This window comes from Panthera uncia, chromosome X, assembly GCF_023721935.1.
Source record: "Panthera uncia isolate 11264 chromosome X, Puncia_PCG_1.0, whole genome shotgun sequence".
Classification (NCBI taxonomy): Eukaryota; Metazoa; Chordata; class Mammalia; order Carnivora; family Felidae; genus Panthera; species Panthera uncia.
In genome coordinates, this window is record NC_064817.1 from 69,648,828 (window position 1) to 69,671,008 (window position 22,181).

At 38.5% G+C, this 22,181-nt stretch overlaps 1 pseudogene; it reads left to right on the forward strand.

Annotated features, from left to right (window-relative positions):
• The window catches only part of LOC125931340 (UPF0489 protein C5orf22-like), a 93,235-nt pseudogene extending 74,660 nt beyond the window's left edge, over positions 1-18,575 (forward strand).
• The last annotated feature ends 3,606 nt before the right edge of the window (positions 18,576-22,181 follow it).

Sequence of the window (22,181 nt, forward strand, 5' to 3'; positions counted from 1 at the left end):
AGAAAGCAAACAACCTAATTAAAAAAAAAAGTCAAAGTCTTGCACAGACATTTCTCTAAAGAAAATATACACATGAATAATATGTACATCATTAGTCATTAGAGACATAAAAATTAAAACTCATGAGTTAACACTTCACATCCATTAGGATGGCTATTAAATTAGAAAGGAAAATTAGCAAGTGTTTTCAAAGGTGTAGAGAAATTTTAAATTTTATGCATTGTTGGTGGGGATGTAAATTAGCACAACTAGTATGGAAAAAACTATGATGTTTCTTCAAAGAGTTAAATCTAGAATTTCCAAATGATCCAACAAAACTACTTCTAGGTATGTATCCCAAATAATTGAAAGCAGGAGTTCAAACACATACTTGAACACCAATTTTCATGGCATAATTATTCACAGTAATTATAAGGTAGAAACAATTTAAAGGACCATAATTAACAGAAGAATATAAAGAAAATGTGGTATATACATACAATGGCACATTAGTCTTGAAAGGGAATGAAATTCTGATACATGTTACAATATGGATGGACCTTGAAAACATTATGGTAAACTAAATAAGCAATACAATAAAGAACAGATATTGTATGAGTCAACTCATGTGAGGTACCTAGAATAGGCAAATTCATGGACACGGAAAATATAATAAGAGATTATGAGGTTCTGGGAGCAGAAGGAAATAGTGAGAATTTTTTTTTCTTTAATAGGTACAGGTTTTCTTCGGCATGATGAAAAAATTTTGGATTTAACTCCTCTAACTTGTATGATTAAAATGTGAGAAATGGTAAATTTTATGTTACCACAATAAAAAATTGATAAAATGATGGGGAGAAATATACAATTCACCAATAATATTTATATATTTCAATACTCAATATTTAATAATGCATAGCAAAACTAAGTTAAGCAGAAAGTCAACAAGGAAATATAAGATTTTTACCAAATTATAAACCAAGTAGACCTAATACACATCTAGAGAACATTCCATATAACAGCAGAATTACATAATTCTCACACTCACATTGGACATTCTCCAGGATAGACTAGGGAAAAAGCCTTAGTGAGTATAAATTGGTTTAAATAATAGAAGTTATGCCTTTTGTTCTCTTCATGATTTTTTGAAAGTATAATTGGTGATTGAAGTAAAAATATTTTTTTCTGCTAGGATTTAAAATGTATACAGGGAAATATTTTAGAAATCCTATTATAAATGAAGGCAAGAAAAATGACAAAAAGGGAGGCGAGTGTTAACACTCCATTTAAAAAGAGTAATATGTTGACAATACTATGCTGTATGAAGTTATTTATATATTAAATAACATCTAAAGCAACTGCAAAAATTTACACAAAAGTACACTCAAAACCCATATAGATATATTAAGATGGAATATTTTAAAAATGTAAAAATATTACATATGAAGGCAGAGAAAAGAAAAGTAGAAACTGAAAGAACAAACAAAAAATAAAGTAAAATGACAGAGTCAAACCCTCATGTATCAATAATTACATTACATCCAAATGTTCTAATTATGTCAAATAATAGAGTTTTCAGAATGGACGAATGAACCAAAAGCATGAAAGCAAACCAACAAAAAAATAGCATGGCTTAACAATATACTGTTAACAAATAGCTGAATTTAAATATGATAATATTTATAAGGTAAAAGTACAAAATAGAAAAATATATACCATATGAACATTAATCACAGGATAGTAGGAGTGGTTATATTAATATTAATACCAGGTAAAGTAAACTTAGGGTAATGAAAATTACTAGGGGAAATCATGGGCTTACAACTATAAAACTATTGGAAGATCACATAGGAGAAAGCCTTTAGAACCTAGAATTATTATAATTATTTTAAGAACCTTGATGGTTCTTTTTATCACCAGCTTTCATTATCTCATCTAATTCAAAGAAGAAATGTATTTTTATTAAATATTCTCAAATGTCTCCAAATATCTTCCTTGATGGTTTAGTGTCATGCTATATCCATAGAATTAGGAATCTGACTAGATGGATTCAAATCCAGATTCTGCCACTATCTAAGTGATCTTAAGTTTCAGTTCTATTAGCTGCAAATTGGGGTTAGTTATATTTCTTAATACATAAGGAGGTTCTTTGTGCATATCAGTTACAGTATTGCATATAAACTCTTTTATATGTTACACACTCTGTACATTTTTAAATTAGCTATTATTATAGCCTATAATCACAACCATACAATCTTCTGCTTGGCATGCAAGATCTTCCAAAATCTGGTCCAACCTCTACATCCCATACCTCGTTCTCTCTCTGTACAGTATTCACCCATGTTTCTCTTTCCATATCGTACATTTAGGTCCACATTAAATCTTAGTTTCTTTATAAAATCTTCAATGACCACTTCACTCTACATTAACTTACCCCTTTTCTGAACTGTGTCCTTATTCTTTGTATTATATTTATACAGGTATTATATACTGTTTTTCAAAGCTACTGAATATGAATCTTGGCTTTCAAATTGGACTGCTAGTCATGACAGAGAAGATTTTGCATCCCCAGTTTTCTGAGAATAAACCATTCTTAAATTTAACTGTTGGATATCTATTGACAGAAATTGTGTCATTTGAATTTTTTTAATGAAAGACATAGTTTTTTTTCCCCTTAAAGAAATCCCAATAGGCATTGAAATCTCATTATGTGTGAAATAAAGATGAAAGAAACTTTTTATCTCCCTAGGAAAACTGACCTACAATTTTCAATTCAATTCAACAACACTTGTTTTTGCTTTATAAGCCCTTTAAAATCCAAAGGAGATCAGTATATCAGTATGCGATTCAGAGGAGTCTCCACTTCTTTCATTAAGATTTCTTATAAAGAACTTCTGTTTTCTACTTTTGTGTCTATGCTCTCTCTGGTGTATGACTTCTTAGTGTGTAAAATAAGCCATCAACCTCCAAAGCTTGAATTGTGCAACCAATTTTACCCTGTAATAGAGGCTAACAACTAGAGGCATGGCTTGTTTAATTAAGACTGAACTTCATTAAGAGCTTTGTTCCAAAACTCAAGCTCTCTGTCTCCTTCTGTCTCTGTCTCCCCCACCCTTACTCTTTTTCTCAACTATTGATATTTGTTTGGATTTTGTATCCATTGAATTGTCAATAATTATAGAAAGAAAATTTTACTCATTTCTTGATGGAAAACATTTGGGTTTCCAAATGTATTACTCTTTTCAAATAGATATGGAAACTGAAGAGCAAGATAACACATCTTATGAAATTATGGGGCTCAATATCCCTTATCTTGTTCTAGATGTTGTAGGATCCAGAGGAAGAGAATGTAAATTCAAAAATTTTACCATCTATTTCTTCATTCCAAATTACACAAACATTTTTAAAAATCAGATTTCAAAAGAGGTTGTTAATCCAGGAAACTGTTCAGTTTCTCAATGTTACTATGCTCCTTTTCATAATACCAGCAATGCTATTATATCAGTATATAATGCATACAAAAGTGTGTAATTTTCTAATGCATAGCAACACTTCTTAGTTATATTGAAATACCAATCAAAATTCTGTAATGTTTAAACTTTTCCGTCAAGGTATTGTTCCTATTTTATCCAACAGTCTTCTGGTACCAGTAACTAATAGAATATCTTGTTTTTTTTAAAAAAAAATATGACAATAGTGTGAATTAAAGGCTTTTAGTTTGGATAAGAGAAAAGATGAGGATATTGCTAAAGCACACAATGTCAAATAGATTTTTTCTACTTGAGGTATTCCCTGGGATCGTATATAACCAGATTTTTACTAACCAAAGAGCTCTTTAATGGAAATCGATCACTGAACTACTCATTATTCAGAGAAATTGATTTCAGAATAAAATTGGCATTAGTTTTTCTAATAAAGTATAATAGATTTAATTATTGATAATTTGATAAATAGCTTCTAGTTTGCACAGATCACATGTCTTAGCATGACCCTTGCTATAGTAATAAAAAGAAAAAGAAAAAAAAAAGAAAGTGTCTTTGGAAATAGCAAAACAAATGCTGTACATTGGAAACATTAGATTACTTTCCTATTATGAGTAGGAAAGAGCAATGGAGATAGATTTAAGTTTATTTATATTCTTTCTTCTACTCACATTCAATGCCTCTCATATTCAAAAGTAAGCACTTGTGAATATTTGACTGAGACTCAGCTCTATATCTCTGCAGAATTCATATAAAGTTACCTGATCCATGAGAAATGACCAACAGCTGAGGTTGGTCTTACTAGCACCTTGTTCTAATATTAATCACCTGAATTAATATCAAAATATAAACCATATATTATTGAAAAAGTGATGTTGGGTAAATATGTCAATAATTTGGGAGGAAAAGTCAGGTCTTTGATTTATACTATACACATATAAAAACACAGAAATAAAATTACTAGGAATACATACACACAACACACAACTCTCTGTATATAATCCTAGTTAGAATAGATCATTCTGAATTCAATGATAAAGTCAAAACAGAGTAAGAAATTGATAAATCTGACACATAAATAAGGTAAATCATCAGTCTTTGCACAAATACAAAAGGTAAGTCAAAATCTGGGTCTAATATCTGTGACATATTAAACAAAGGCCTAATAATTTTAGCATACATATTTTTAGCATACATATATCTTTAACAAATTAACAAAAATTTAATAAAAATTGGTTATACAAATATAAAAATGTACAAAATACCTAACTAGGGAAACAGTGAAAATCAAATTATCCAAAAAAAATACAAAAAATGTTCAATTATCAAAGTAGTAATAGAAATGTGGGTTGTAACAAAATCTTGAAACAATTTTCTTCTCTAAGATATTAAATGTTGTAGACTCTGGGTCTGGAGTTCCCTCTTGTCCATCAATCGGTCGCAGAATTAAAATGCGAGAGAATCTAATGTCTGTGAGGAGACAAGAGCCCTGGGTAAGGGTTCTTTGTTTTTATTAGCACCAGAAGGCTGACAAGCCTGATGGATGTACAGAAAGACAGTGAAACCATGAACATTAACTCATGTGTGTGAGAGAAAGGGGGTTTTGAAGATAGGTGGTGTTAGGAGTTTGTGTCAATACAAAACAAAATCCCAGTGCTGGGCAAACGGCTGTTTATGGCAGGCACGAAGCTCCATGTCTGTTTATCTTAGATTGCTTAGGGGATAAGACAGATAGAACATGCTACCTCAGAGTCAACAAGGCACACTTATATTTCTAATTAGCTCCACTCTGGGCAATTTCACCCAGCTGCTGTGGTACATAGCCCTGTGTACCTGTTTACCTATTCTGGACTTTCCTCCTGTGAAAGCAGCTTTCTGCTTTTGTACTATGCTGGAGGCACTTCCACCCTGATCTAATCTTGGATACTTTCATCCTGTGGCTTCTTATTCCTATGCTTTTGTTCTATACTGGGGATGCTTTTGCCCTGTTTACCTAATCCTGGATGCTTTCATCCTAAACCTTGTTAACCCATTGGTGCAAGCTCAGGGTATTCTTAAACTTATTCCCCACAATTAAAATATTAAAAATTCTAATACCTAATGTTGAAATGGAGGTTTTCTATGTGTTACTGAAAAATTGCAAACATTTGTGCATATACATAATTATTTCCTTATGATAAATTCCTGTAAGTAAATATGTTGGGTTAAAAGTTGTACACATTTTAAAAGAAGAACCATGTAGAGAAGTATCATTCCTTTGTACAACGTTCTTTGTTTTCATTGTCTAGAAACAAACCTGGAGATAAGATTCAGAGTGCAAGTGGTTTTATTGGGAAGCTGGTCCCAGGAAACGTCTGTAAGGAAGAGAAGTGAGGGAAGAAAAAGCATAACATAAAGGGTGTTTTTTATCAAACAACTTATTATGGACAATCAGAACTTAATGCTTCTGGGGGACTCTGAGACATCATAGAACACATACTTCAGATTTTATCACACTCAAGAAATGAGGAGCTGCTTTCTGTTTGTGTAGGAGGGTCAATTTCTTTGGCAATCAAATGCAGATGCTGATAGTTGGAAGTCAAGCTAAAGTGCATTGAAATGGAAGACATGAGGTAACATGGATTGGGTTTTATATTGTCTATTCATCACCCTGTCCAGAATTGTGCCCTCTTCTCTCTCTCCTCTTTCATTTATTTTTTTCCCTTGGCACTGTACCATTATAAAGTATAATTATTAGTATTTTTTACCCTTTCTAGAGTACAAGTTTTTTAGACCAAAAATGTTTCCTGATTTTTTTTCTGCTTTGTGTTTGGTTTTTAGAAGACTGCCTGACAATTATTAAGCTTTCAATAAACATCACTTTGATGAATGAACACATGCATTGATGTAATAGAAACTTCTGAGTGAACTTGTTATAGAACTAAAGGAAACAACTCATAATCTAATAGAGAAGTACCAAGAACAGATATGGTTTGGTGATGTTCAATTTCTATGATTTTTTATGATTCTGCAATTAGTGAGAACATTAGCCCTGATATATGTTATTGCTAAACATAGTTCTGTACCTCAAGGATGGAAGTCTCTCAGTAAGAAAGATCAACTATACTAAAAAACACTGAAACTATAAAGGGCTTCTCATGAAGTATATGAATGTTAAGTTTAGGTGTAGCACATTGGTTGTGTGCTTTGATTCTGAAACAAGACTGGAATGTTACCATATCTCATTTCTACTACTTAACGGTTACGCGAATTGGGGTTTGGGCTCTTGATCTCTAGTGGTTTCCTCATAATAGGAAATAATAATTTTATTTTAGTTTCTTTATGCAGTGTTTAACAAGGATTTCATAATATCATGGATGTAAAGGACTTCCATTAGGGTCTGGAGAAGAGTTACCACTTTACAAATATTAAAATACTAATGCCCAGCTAGATATAAGTGCTTACAGGAATATACACTCAATATATATGGGCAAACTATACCTAACTTTATGTTTAGAGAGTAGGTTTAATTATTTGGACAATAAAAACAATATACAACTATTTATTCAGTTTTATAAATCAACTTTTTCCTGAATAGTTACCTGCATAACTAGCTCAGTTATTTTAGTTGGAGCAGTGATAAGCAAATTTTTTTTTCTGCAAAAGGTCAGAGGGCAAATATTTAAGATTTGCAGCCATAAGGTCTCTGTCACAAGGACTCAACTCTGCTGTTGTTGGGCAAAACCAGCCATTGACAATATGACTATGAGCATCTATGCCTAAAAATTAAAACCTCATTATAAAATTACATCAAAAATATTTTTCAGAAATAACCTTTTGAACAAGGAATCTATAGAAGTAAAGAGGATTTGGGGTTTCTTTAAAAAAAATCTTAATTCTTTACCTACTAAAACAGTAAATAATAACAAAAAAAAATTATAATTCTGTAATGTGTAGGATTCCCATCCATGCCTAAAATGTATGTTATTATTTAAGCCATTTTAATAAATAAATTAAAATATAACTTGATAACCGTGAAAATGCATTTCATCCAAAATAACAAATAGAAAACACAGCAACTCAGAAATATGCTGCATTATAATAGGTGGAAAGTAACTTGAATCAATGCAATGGAAAGCAGAATTAAAGAACATCTGGAAAATTTCTTAATGGTCTACCTTTAGAAAAGGCAACTGCCTCTCTTCTTGGCCCTTTAGAACTTTACTAAGCCATTAAATCTTTTTTAAAAATTAAAAACAAATGTCATTTAAGTTTTAACCTTATATTCACATGTCACAAAACCCCTCCTTATGATGTGACAAAAAGTGATATATATCTAACTACAGAATGGGAAAATATGGAGGAAAGGATGAGCCACATATAATAGTTTGGAAGAGTCCAGATAAAGCCTGTTTAGCTAAATATCCACTTTTTTCCCACTATGCTAAAAGTTTGACATCAGCGTCATTAATTCTAAGGGAGTAGTCTCTATCAACATGCAAATACCTTGAGCAGAACACTTTGGTATCATTAGTATAACCTTCTAATTAACAATTGTTTAAGAACAGAGCAAGTGCAATAAAAGGAAATGGAAGAATGCAGAGAATGATCTCATGTGGTTTTTTTAAAATTATTATTTCTAATAGTAATCCTTCTTAGAATTACTTCCACCCCAGATCTATCGTTTTATTATACCAGTAATTTTAAATAAGAAGGCAGCAGAATATCTTGGGAAGTTTAAAAGATATTTGCTTGGGTCCCACTAACTTATTGAAATTATGGAAGTGGATTTCAGGAATCTTTATTTTTCTTGACTTTTTTTAAATTTTTTGAAAAATTAAACTATCTTAAACAGGCCAAAAGGCTTTATTGATGATTGATTGATTGATATTTATTTTGTTTGCTTCATATTTTTGTACAAATTCCAGTTAGTTAACATATAGTATACTATTGGTTTCAGGAGTAGAACTTAGTGATTCATCACTTACATATAATACCCAGTGTCCATCACAAGTTCTTTCTTTAATATCCATCACACATTTAGCCCATCCCCCACCAACCTCCCCTCTACAAACCCTCAGTTTGTTCTCTATAGTTAAGAGTCTCTTATGGTTTGCCTCCCTCTCCTTTTATTTTTGTTCCCTCTTCTCCTATGATCCTCTGTTTTGTTTCTTAAGTTCCACATGATATTTGTCTTTCTCTGACTGACTTGTTTCACTTAGCATAATACATTTTAGCTTCAACCAAGTAATTGCAAATGAAAAGATTTCATTATTTTTGATGGCTGAGTAATATTCCATTGCATATATGTACCAGAAGTTCTTTATCCATTCATCAGTTGATTAACATTTGGGCTCTTTACATAATTTGGGTATTGATGATAATGTTGGTATAAACATGCACGAGCATGTCCTCCTTAGAATCAGTATTTTTGTGTAATTTAGGTATAATTTGTATAATTTTTTATAATTTGTATAATACCTACTGGTGCAATTCCTGGGTCATAGGACATTTCTATTTTTAACTTTTTGAGGAACATCCATACTGTTTTCCAGAGTGGCTACAACAGTCTGCATTCCCACCAAGAATGGGAGAGGGGTCCCTTTTGTCTGCATCCTTGCCAACATCTGTTGTTTCTGTGTTGTCAACTTTAGTCATAGTGACAGGTGTGAAGTGATATTTCATTGTAGTTTTTATTTGTATTTCCCTGATGATGAGTGACGTGGAGCATCATTTCATATGTCTATTATCCATCTGTATGTCTTCTTTAGAAAAATGTCTGTTCATGTCTTCTTCCCATTTCTTGGATGCCTGGGTGGCTCAGTTAAGCGTCCGACTTTAGCTCAGGTCATGATCTTGGGGTTTGTGAGTTCAAGCCCCACATCAGGCTCTGTGCTGACAGCTCAGAACCTGGAACCTACTTCAGATTCTGTTTCCCTGTCTCTCGACCACTCCCATGCTCATGCTCTGTCTCTCTCTGTCTCAATAATAAATAAACATTAAAAACATTTTTAAAAAGAAAAAAAACAAGGTCTGAGATCAATATGACTAGTTAACCTAGATTGGCACTAACCATGTGAAAAACACAGTTCCATAATCTTTATAGATATTAACTAAATTAATCCTATAACCACCCTATGAAGAGAGGGAAATTATTATTTCCACATTATAAGGGAAGAAATTGATACACAAAGAGGTTAAGTAAATAGTTTACGATTACATAGCTGTGAAGTGGCAAGGCAAGGATTTAAACACAGGTAGTGCTGAAACAAAATGAGAAACTAAATAATGCAGTATATGAATAAGGCAGGTAAAGCCCATGGCAAAATTACTCTGTTGTTATTAAAAGGAAAGTTATTGTAAGAAAAATTATGTCCACCTTATGGAATAGTGAAACAAAAACATTACAATTAGTGAATCACGGACAAAAATGAAACAGATTTTTTTTTTTTTTTTACCAAAAGATGCTTTGGTTCACAGATTTCTATTTCTACTTTTGATATTCATACTTTCTTGTGAAGATTGTTTCTTGAAACCAACATCTCTATCATTCTACTAAAAAAATATGTTTCCTTAGGGGCACCTGGGCATCTAAGTAAGTTAAATGTCTGATTTTAGGCTCAGGTAAAGATCTCACAGGAGAGAGTCCTGGGAAGATGGAGGTGTAGGAAGACCCTGGGCTCACCGCGCGTCCTGCTGATCACTTAGATTCTACTTACACCTGCCTAAATAACCCAGAAAACCACCAAAAGACTAGCAGAATGGAGTCTCCGGAGCCAAGCACAGACAAGAGGCCCACGGAAGAGGGTAGGAAGGGCAGCAAGGTGGTGCAAGCTCAATGGACTGGCGGGAGGGAGCTGGGGCAGAGGGGCGGCCCGCCGGCCAAGCAGAGCCCCCGAGTCTGGCTTGCAAAAGCAGAGGGGACAGACAGAGTGTGTTCCGACAGCAAGCGGGACTTGACATCTGGAAGGTTATAAGCTAACAGCTCTGCTCACAGAATGGGAGGGCTGGAGGACAACGGGAGGGAGAGTTGTTGAGCCCCGGACAACAAAGCTCAGCTTGGCTGGGAACAAAGGTGCTCGCCAGCGCCATCTGCTTCACACATCCCCCAACCAAAGTCCCAAAGGGAACCAGTTCCTGCCAGGGAACTTGCTTGCACCACACAAACACCCAAAGCTGTGCTCCTGTGGATCCATCCCTCTAGTGGGTCTGACTCCCTCCAGGTGCCACAGGGCCTGTCCTGAAGCAGATCTCTGAAGGAAAAGCGAGCTGAGCCTGCGCCTCCCGCCCCGTGCACCCTGCTGATCTACCTCAGCTAATAAGCCAGATCCCCAGACCACAAGCCTGGCAGTGTGTAAGTAGCCCAGACGGGCCCCACCAACCCACAGTGAATCACGCCCCTAGGAGAGGGGAAGAGAAGGCACACACCAGTCTGACTGTAGCTCCAGCAGTGGGCTGGGGGCAAACATAAAATTTGACTACGGCCCCGCCCACCAACACAAGATTTTCAAGACAGCACAGGGGAAGTGCCCCAGAGTCCCGCACCACTCCAGGGACTATCCAAAATGACAAAACGGAAGAATTCCCCTCAGAAAAATATCCAGGAAAGAACAACAGCTAACAAACTGATCAAAAATGATATAAACAATATAATAGAAAGTGAATTTAGAATAATAGTCATAAAATTAATCGCTGGGCTTGAAAACAGTATAAAGGACAGCAGAGAATCTCTTGCAACAGAGATCAAGGGACTAAGGAACAGTCAGGAGGAGATAAAAATGCTATCAATGAGTTGCAAAATAAAATGGAGGCAACTACGCCTCGGATTGAAGAAGCAGAGGAGAGAATAGGTGAACTAGAAGATAAAATTATGGAAAAAGAAGAAGCTGAGAAAAAGAGAGATAAAAAAATCCAGGAGTATGAGGGGAAAATTAGAGAACTAAGTGATGCACTAAAGAGAAATAATCTACGCATAGTTGGTATTCCAGAGGAGGAAGAGAGAGGGAAAGGTGCTGGAGGTTTACTTGAAGAAATCATAGCTGAGAACTTCCCGGATCTGGGGAAGGAAAAAGGCATTGAAATTCAAGAGGCACAGAGAACTCCCTTCAGACGTAACATAAATTGATCTGCACAACATATCATAGTGAAACTGGCAAAATACAAGGATAAGGAGAAAATTCTGAAAGAAGCTAGAGATAAACACGTTCTAACATATAAAGGGAGACCTATAAGACTCATGACCAATCTCTCTACTGAAACTTGGCAGGCCAGAAAGGATTGGCATGAGATCTTCAATGTGATGAACAGAAAAAATATGCAGCCGAGAATCCTTTACCCAGCAAGTCTGTCATTTAGAATAGAAGGAGAGATAAAGGTCTTTCCAAACAAAAAAAACTGAAGGAATTCGTCACCATTAAACCAGCCCTACAAGAGATCCTAAGGGAGATCCTGTGAGACAAAGTACCAGAGATATCGCTACAAGCATAAAACCTAAAACATCACAAGGACTCTAAACCCATATGTTTCTAGAATAACACTGAATGTAAATGGACTAAATGTGCCAACCAAAAGACATAGGGTCTCAGAATGGATAAAAAAAAAACGAGACCCATCTATTTGCAGTCTACAAGAGACTCATTTTAGACCTGAGGACACCTTCAGATTGAAAGTGAGGGGATGGAGAACTATTTATCATGCTACTGGAAGCCAAAAGAAAGCTGGAGTAGCCATACTTATATCAGACAAACTAGACTTTAAGTTAAAGGCTGTAACAAGAGATGAAGAAGGGCATTATATAATAATCACAGGGTCTATCCATCAGGAAGAGCTAACTATTATAAATGTCTATGTGTCAAATACAGGAGCCCCCAAATATATAAAACAATTACTCACACACATAAGCAACCTTATTGATAAGAATGTGGTAATTGCAAGGGACTTTAATACTCCACCTACAGAAATGGATAGATCATCTAGACACACGGTCAATAAAGACATAAGGGCCCTGAATGATACATTGGATCAGATGGACTTGACAGATATATTTAGAACTCTGCATCCCAAAGCAACAGAATATACTTTCTTCTTGAGTGCACATGAAACATCTCCAAAATAGATCACATACTGGGTCACAAAACAGCCCTTCATAAGTATACAAGAATTGAAATCATACCATGCATATTTTCAGACCACAATGCTATGAAGCTTGAAATCAACCACAAGAAAAAGAATGGAAAACTTCCAAAAGCATGGACGTTAAATACCACCCTACTGAAGAATGAATGGGTCAACCAGGCAATTAGAGAAGAAATTAAAAATATATGGAAACAAACGAAAATGAAAATACTACAATCCAAACGCGTTGGGATGCAGCAAAGTCAGTCCTGAGAGGAAAATACATTGCAATCCAGGCCTATCTCAAAAAACAAGAAAAATCCCAAATACAAAATCTAACAGCACACCTAAAGGAAATAGAAGCAGAACAGCAAAGGCAGCCTAAACCCAGCAGAAGAAGAGAAATAATAAAGATCAGAGCAGAAATAAACAATATAGAATCTAAATAACCTGTAGAGCAGATCAACGAAACCAAGAGATGGTTTTTTGAAAAAATAAACAAAATTGATAAACCTCTAGCCAGGCTTCTCAAAAAGAAAAGGGAGATGACCCAAATAGATAAAATCATGAATGAAAATGGAATTATTACAACCAATCCCTCAGAGATACAAGCAATTATCAGGGAATACTATGAAACATTATACACCAACAAACTGGACAACCTGGAAGAAATGACAAATTCCTAAACACCCACACACTTCCAAAACTCTAACAGGAGGAAATAGAAAGCTTGAACAGACCCATAACCAGTGAAGAAATTGAATCAGTTATCAAAAATCTTCCAACAAATAAGAGTCCAGGACCAGATGGCTTCCCTAGGGAATTCTACCAGACATTTAAAGCAGAGATAATACCTATCTTTTTCAAGCTATTCCAAAAAATCGAAAAGGAGGGAAAACTTCCAGACTCATTCTATGAAGCCAGTATTACTTTGATTCCTAAACCAGACAGAGATCCAGTAAAAAAATAGAACTACAGGCCAATATCCCTGATGAATATGGATGCAAAAATTCTCAATAAGATACTAGCAAATCAAATTCAACAGCATATACAAAGAATTATTCACCATGATCAAGTGGGATTCATTCCTGGGATGCAGGGCTGGTTCAACATTCGCAAATCGATCAACGTGATACATCACATTAACAAAAAAAAAGAGAAGAACCATATGATCCTGTCAATCGATGCAGAAAAGGCCTTTGACAAAATCCAGCACCCTTTCTTAATAAAAACCCTTGAGAAAGTCGGGATAGAAGGAACATACTTAAAGATCATAAAGGCCATTTATGAAAAGCCCACAGCTAACATCATCCTCAATGGGGAAAAACTGAGAGCTTTTTCCCTGAGATCAGGAACACGACAGGGATGCCCACTCTCACCGCTGTTGTTTAACATAGTGCTGGAAGTTCTAGCATCAGCAATCAGACAACAAAAGGAAATCCAAGGCATCCAAATTGGCAAACATGAAGTCAAGGTTTCACTTTTTGCAGATGACATGATATTATACATGGAAAATCTGATAGACTCCACCAGAAGTCTGCTAGATCTGATACACGAATTTAGCAAAGTTGCAGGATACAAAATCAATGTACAGAAATCAGTTGCATTCTTATACACTAACAATGAAGCAACAGAAAGACAAATAAAGAAACTGATCCCATTCACAATTGCACTAAGAAGCATAAAATACCTAGGAATAAATCTAACTAAAGATGTAAAAGATCTGTATGCTGAAAACTACAGAAAGCTTATGAAGGTAATTGAAGAAGATATAAAGAAATGGAAAGACATTCCCTGCTCATGGATTGGAAGAATAAATATTGCCAAAATGTCAATACTACCCAAAGCTATCTACACATTCAATGCAATCCCAATCAAAATGGCACCAGCATTCTTCTTGAAACTAGAACAAGCAATCCTAAAATTCATATGGAACCACAAAAGGCCCCGAATAGCCAAAGTAATTTTGAAGAAGACCAAAGCAGGAGGCATCACAATCCCAGACTTTAGCCTCTACTACAAAGCTGTCATCATCAAGACAGCATGGTATTGACACAAAACCAGACACATAGACCAATGTTATAGAATAGAAACCCCAGAACTAGACCCACAAACGTATGGCCAACTCATCTTTGACAAAGCAGGAAAGAACATCCAATGGAAAAAAGACAGTCTCTTTCACAAATGGTGCTGGGAGAACTGGACAGCAACATGCAGAAGGTTGAAACTAGACCACTTTCTCACACCATTCACAAAAATAAACTCAAAATGGATAAAGGACCTGAATGTGAGACAGGAAACCATCAAAACCCTAGAGGAGAAAGCAGGAAAAGACCTCTCTGACCTCAGCCGTAGCAATTTCTTACTCGACACATCCCCAAAGGCAAGGGAATTAAAAGCAAAAGTGAATTACTGGGACCTTATGAAGATAAAAAGCTTCTGCACAGCAAAGGATACAAGCAACAAAACTAAAATCCAACCAACGGAATGGGAAAAGATATTTGCAAATGGCATATCAGACAAAGGGCTAGTATCCAAAATCTGTAAAGAGCTCACCACACTCCACACCCAAAAAACAAATAACCCAGTGAAGAAATGGGCAGAAAACATGAATAGACACTTCTCTAAAGAAGACATCCGGATGGCCAACAGGCACATGAGCAGATGCTCTAACGTCGCTCCTCATCAGGGAAATACAAATCAAAACCATACTCAGATATCACCTCACGCCAGTCAGAGTGGCCTAAATGAACAAATCAGGAGACACTAGATGCTTGAGAGGATGTGGAGAAACGGGAACCCTCTTGCACTGTTGGTGGGAAAGCAAACTGGTGCAGCCACTCTGGATAATAGTGTGGAGGTTCCTCAAAAAATTAAAAATAGACCTACCCTATGACCCAGCAATAGCACTGCTAGGAATTTACCCAAGGGATACACGAGTGCTGATGCATAGGGGCACTTGTACCCCAATGATTATAGCAGCACTCTCAACAATAGCCAAATTATGGAAAGAGCCTAAATGTCCATCAAGTGATGAATGGATAAAGAAATTGTGGTTTATATACACAATGGAGTACTACGTGGCAATGTGAAAGAATGAAACATGGCCCTTTGTAGCAACATGGATGGAACTGGAGAGTGTTATGTTAAGTGAAATAAGCCATACAGAGAAAGACAGATACCATATGGTTTCAGTCTTATGTGGATCCTGAGAAACTTAACAGAAACCCATTGGGGAGGGGAAAAAAAAAGAGGTTAGAGTGGGAGAGAGCCAAAGCATAAGAGACTCTTAAAAACTGAGAACAAACTGAGGGTTGATGGGTGGTGGGAGGGAGGGGAGGGTGGTTGAGGGGTATTGAGGAGGGCACCTTTTGGGATGAGCACTGGGTGTTGTATGGAAACCAATTTGACAATAAACTTAATATATTGGGGAAAAAAAAAAAAAAGATCTCACAGTTTGTGAGTTCAAGCCCCGCGTCAGTCTCTGTGCTCACAGTTTGGAGCATGGAGCCTGCTTTGGATTCTATGTTTCCCTCTCTCTGCCCCTCCCCCACTTTTTCACACGGTCTTTCTCTCTCAAAAAAATTAAAAAAAATCTTTTTACTTAATTTACCTTAATTACCATCATTCATACCACACATATATATTCCATTTCAATGAAGAAGAATTCTTTCTTTCTCTGTGAAGAATTGTGGGAAAATACTACAAAGCTTTCATTGGAACCTAGTAGTTTATGCCTTCTGGAAATCAATTTCCATTTGAGTCTATTTCTTAAGTTATTAATTAAAAGCTATTCTTTTGTCACAGGAGTGTATGTTTATCTTGAGAATATATTCCCTATTGAGGAATGGTACCAAGAAAGTTAAATTGGAAAATAATCCCACACAAGATGTTTCATGCCCTAATTATTATCAATCAGAAATAAGAAATACAATAACAGCAGATTTATTATATTAGAAAACAAAGCCACTGAATAAGAATTTTAGCTTGGCTTCTTGAATACTTCTTACCATCACATTTCCTACCCCAACACACACTCAATAACTATATTTATTTATATTTTTACTTTTATGTGTTGAATATAGAGCTTTCCTTTCAACCCTGTAGAGGAAAACCTATTTAGCATCCAGAAATATATTTGGCTTTTACAGCTATCCAAATAGCTGGCAAACAGAAGTGAGAGTGTAGCAGTCCCTTTTAATTTGGACAGAATATCATAGACTTGTGATCTGGAAAATAGCAGTACCATCATCTCCCATTAGGAAGTAAAAAACAAACAAACAAACCTATATTTAATTTGAACAGAAAATTGTTGGAGAAGTGAATAAAGTATGCCAAAGGTGACCAACGGTGCTAAAACAGACTCTGGTCTCCAGCTTAGAGACCCCTCCTCCATGTTCTTCTTCCTTTGCTGTGCACGCAAAATAAATAAATAAATAAATAAATAAACAAACAAACATAGATATGGAAGCTGACAACTATAAATTACCCTCACCACTTGCATTCTGTGCTCAGACCTTTGGAGAAACATTCTCCTCTCAGCCCACTGGTGTTAAATAAATCTCCAATCCACCAAGATCTCCGAGTGCCACTTGGGTTTTTTTGCCAGCGTTCCACCCTGCTCCCTTAACATACTTGGTTCCCTGACTGGGAAACCCAAATGCCCTGGCCCATTGTTGCCACTGGTTTGGAAGAACAGCGAGGTGGTGACGGAGTGAGGAATCTCAAGGGAGAAGGTGCACCCTGCCTGAATTTCAGCAGTCTCCTTCTCGGTTGCCTTGGGCCAGCCCCGCTCTGTTGTTCGCGCCAGACTCAAAGAGACCTGGTAGTTGAGAACCTGGACCTGGCATCCAAACCAGTAAGGCCAGGGCCTCAAAGAAGTCAGGCCTACCCAAGAGGGTGGAAGGAGGGCCTGATCAATCCCTGGAGACCTTAATAGATCTCACAGGTAAAAAATTTTGCGGGAGGGAATGTAATAGACTCTGGTGTGTGTGTGTGTGTGTGTGTGTGTGTGTGTGAGAGAGAGAGAATTTGTGGCTCGGCCAGGCTTGCCAGTTGAGTTTGAGTGTGTGGCTCCACGGACGGGCACCCTTAAGGTCCCCAAAAGTCTACAGAGTCTGAATGGGCTCTCCCATGTCCTGGTGACAGTATAAGGGCTAGGGCAGTATTGGATCAGATTCTGATTGTAAGTCACAAAGCTGAGTCCCCTACTGCCAAACCTCACCTAAAGTTTCCCTCAGGAACACGACCAGAGGAGTATCTGATTGGTCGTCTCATCCAAGGGCATACCCTACCTTTGTCTGTCTTTGCCACACTGAACATGAGAAAGAAATTAATAATGGGATCAAAACAGAGTAAGCCTATGATTTTAGAGGTCATGCTCAAAGATTTTAAACAGGGAGTTTCAGATGATTACAGGGTGAAAATAACACCCAGGAAGCTAAGGACCTTTTGTGAACTAGAATGGCCCATATTCAATGTAGGATGGCCTCCAGAAGGGACATTAGATGCTCAAATAGTGCAGTGGGTTTGGCTAATAATCACTGGGAACCCAGGCCACCCTGATCAATTTCCATACATGGACTCCTGGCTTATAATTGACCAAAATCCCCTGCCTTGGATGTGATTCATCATTATCAAACAGAGCCAGGCAAAGGTTTTAACCACTTTATCCGGAAGCTCACCCAGGGAGCCAAAGAAGCGACCCACCGCTCCTCTAAAATGGAAGATATTGCCTTTCCCCCTCCTAATTACTTGCCAAGCTCCCTCCATGCTCTCCCTAAGCTTGAAACTCCTCCCCCATCTTTCTCTCCACCACAGCAGCAGTTACCGTGGCAGTGGGCGCCACAGCTGCCTCCGCCACCACCACAGTTGATGCCGCACATCTCCTCGCCCCTCTCAGACCCAGAGAAACCTCCCCCACAGAGGTCAGCAGCCAGACTGCACCTCAGACCCAGACCTAATGCTTTCCAAATGCCTGTAAGGGAGATGAGAGAGCCTGAAAGACAGAATGAGGACTGAACAGTCCAGCCCAGCCTTTCCATGATGTATTATCAACCTTTCTCTACAACCGACCTCAATTGGAAACACAGCACTCAATCATACTCTGAAAAGCCACAAGCAATGGTTGACTTGATGGAGTCCCTCTTACATATCCACCGACTGACTTGGGAAGATTGTCAACAGTTACTCCGTACTCTGTTTAATACAGAAGAAAAAAGAAGAAGAAGAAGAGAAACACGACAGTATTTAGATGATCACACACCTCTGGGGATCAATGACCCTGCTGTCTGGGCTCAAGCTGCCATGAGTGAAGAACCCCCAACATGGGATTTCACCACAGAAGAAGTATAAGCCCACATCCAACGATACCAGGAAGTCCTCCTTCGGGGAGTCCAAGCTGGAGCCAAAAAGCCCATGAACATGACTAAAATATCCTCAGTCACACAGCACCTTGGGGAGTCTCCCGGAGACTACTATGAAAGATTATGTGAAGCATACCGTGTATACACCCAGTTTGACCCTGAGGCACCAGAAAGTCAACAGATGGTAAACACCTCTTTTGTGGCACAGGCTGCCCCAGATATCAGAAGAAAACTCCAGAAGTTGGAGGGCTTTGCCAGGATGAATATCACTCAGCTGATAGAGGTCACCAATAAAGTTTTCATAAACAGAGAAGTCGCAGCCAAAAGAGAAGCTGAGAGAAGACTAAAAAAAAGGCCACCCTTCTCACAGCATCACTAAAAGAAACAGATGCTGAAAAGATGGGAAGACCCCAACCACCAAAAGGGGGGAAGCCCAGAACTCCCTTGGCAAGAGACCAATGTGCATACTGCAAAAAGAAGGGACACTGGAAGAATAAATGTCCAAATCAGAAAGGGCCCTCGAAACCCAGCTGCTATCAGGAGGAACCTCGAGGTGAGAACCTTGTTGGTCTGGCTGGGGTAGAATCAGACTGAGGGGGGCTGAGCTCTTTCCTCTTGGCCCCCATGAGCCCACAGTCAAGATGAAGTTAGGGGGTCAAACAATAACTTTCATGTTTGACACTGGGGCTGGATACTCTGTTGTTACTTCCCAGGTGGCACCCTTAAGCCAAAAGACAGCAACCATACTTGGGGCTACTGGGACACAGGCAATGTAGCAGCCCTTCTGTCAAGCTCAACAATGTGAACTTGGGGGTCACAAAGTCCGGCATGAGTTCTTCTACTTACCTGACTGCCTGATTCCTCTCCTGGGCCGGGATCTGCTCTCCAAACTTGGTGCCCAGATAACTTTTGAGCCCAGGACTTACCCTGTAGCTCCTCAGATTTCAGGCTTACATTTCCCTCTGTATGGGCTGAGATAACCAACCTGGACTAGTTTGGAGTTGGGCCCCATAATTGTTGACCTGATCCCTGGAGCCCAACCTCAGAGACAAAGGCAATACCTCCTTCCACTCGAGGCTAGAATAGGTATAGAAGAACACTTGACCAAGCTCAGAGAAGCAGGTATTCTAATTGAGTGCCAATCAGCTTGGAATACCCCACTCTTGCCAGTCAAGAAGCCAGGAGAAGGATACCGACCAGTACAGGATTTGAGGACCATTAACAAAGTGGCTGTTTCCTTACACCCAGTGGTTCCAAACCCATATACTCTCCTCAGCCAGATTCCGGGGTCAGCCAGAGGTTTACATGACTTGACCTAAAGGATGCTTTCTTCTGTCTCTGTCTGGCTCTTCGAAGTCAACTATCATTTGCCTTTGAATGGACTGAGCCATTACAGGGCGCCAGATGCAGCTGACCTGGACACGACTTCCCCAAGGTTTCAAGAAGTTGCCCACTCTTTTTGGGGAAGGACTAGTTGCAGACCTCAATGACTTTTTGAGGGAAACCACAGGGTGTGCACTCCTCCAATATGTAGACAACCTCCTCCTTGCCAGCGACACCCAAGAAGACTGTATGAAAGGTATCAAGGCCCTCCTGCAGCTCCTATCCTACTCAGGGTACCAAGCCTCTTGGAAAAAGGCACAGATTTTTCAGCAGCAGGTCTGATACTTAGGCTTCCTCCTCAAAAAAGGAACAAGAGAACTAGGACCAGAAAGGAAGAAGGTTGTTACCACACTGCCACAGCCCCAAACAAAACGAGGCTTGTGTAAATTTTTAGGAGTCACAGGGTTCTGTCGCATTTGGATTCCTGGATTCTCAGCCATAGCAAGGCTCCTCTACGACCTTTTGGGAGGGCCAGACTGGGATCCCCTTGCATGGACTGAGGAGGCAAAGACTGCTTTCACAGAAATAAATTTGGCTTTGGGAAGAGCCCCAGCCCTTGGTTTGCCTGACATAGAAAGGGCCTTTAACCTCTTCATACATGAAAATGACAAAATAGCCCTTGGAGTGTTAACTCAGAGCATGTGGCCTTGCCAAAAGCCAGTAGCCTACATGTCAAAAAAACCTTGATCCTGTGGCTGCAGGATGGCCACCATGCCTCAGAGCACTGGCAGCCACAGTCCTGCTCACCAAGGAGGCAGACAAACTCACACTTGGACAAACACTTAATGTTAAGGTCCCACATGATATCATGTCACTCATGAGCACCTAAGGATATCATTTCCTCTCCAATTCTCAGCTGACACAATACCAAGGCCTTCTCTGTGAAAACCCAAGGGTCACTCTTGAAACAGGAAGAACACTAAACCCAGCCACCTTACCTCCCATGGAGGAGGGAGAACCCAACCATGACTGTTCCAAAGTAGTGGTTGAAGTTTATACCAACCGCCTGGACCTCCAACACCAGGCCATAACAAGCCCGGAGGTCACCCTGTTCAGCGATGGGAACAGCTATTTACAAGAGGGCAGCTGAAGAGCAGGATATGTGGTAAACACAACCACTGAAGTTCTGGAAGCCAAGGCCTTGCCAGAAGGATGGTTGGCACAATGAGCTGAACTGTAGGTCCTAACCTGAGCTCTCATTCTTAACAAAGGTAAACGGGTTAACATCTACACTGATTCCCAGTATGCCTTTGCTACTGTGCATGTACACGGGGCCATCTATAAAAAAGAGGCCTCTTTACTGCTGTAGGGAAAACTATCAAAAACAAGGAAGAAATACCCAAGCTTCTTGAGGCCCTATGGCTGCCAGATAAGGTAGCTATCCTACACTGTAAGGGACCTCAGAAAGGAGATGACCCCATAACTCGAGGAAATCACTTGGCTGACAAAACAACCAGAGCGGCTGCCTGTGGTGACCCAGGTGAAGCTCCTACCTACACTATCACTCTCGGGTCCCAGAGGAAAGCCCCCCACCCCAGTATACAAAGGAAGACAGAAGTTGGGCCTCGACAGAAGGGGGCACACTAAGCAAAGAAGGATGGTGGGTCATGCCAAATGGACACATCTTTGTCCCGTCGTCTATGGGAAAACAGTGAAGGAATATCACCAACTCACGAACCTAGGAAAAACTGCACTAGAGGCCCTCCTCAAAAAGAACTACAGTATCAGCCAGCTGCCGACATTATGCCAAGCTATCAGTGAACAATGTGTAACGTGCCAAAACCAAAGCTTGATTTGCCCCACGTCCCCCGCCTGACACACAAAGGATGGGGGCTGCCCCTTTCTAATACTTAGAGGTGGACTTTACTGACATACAACC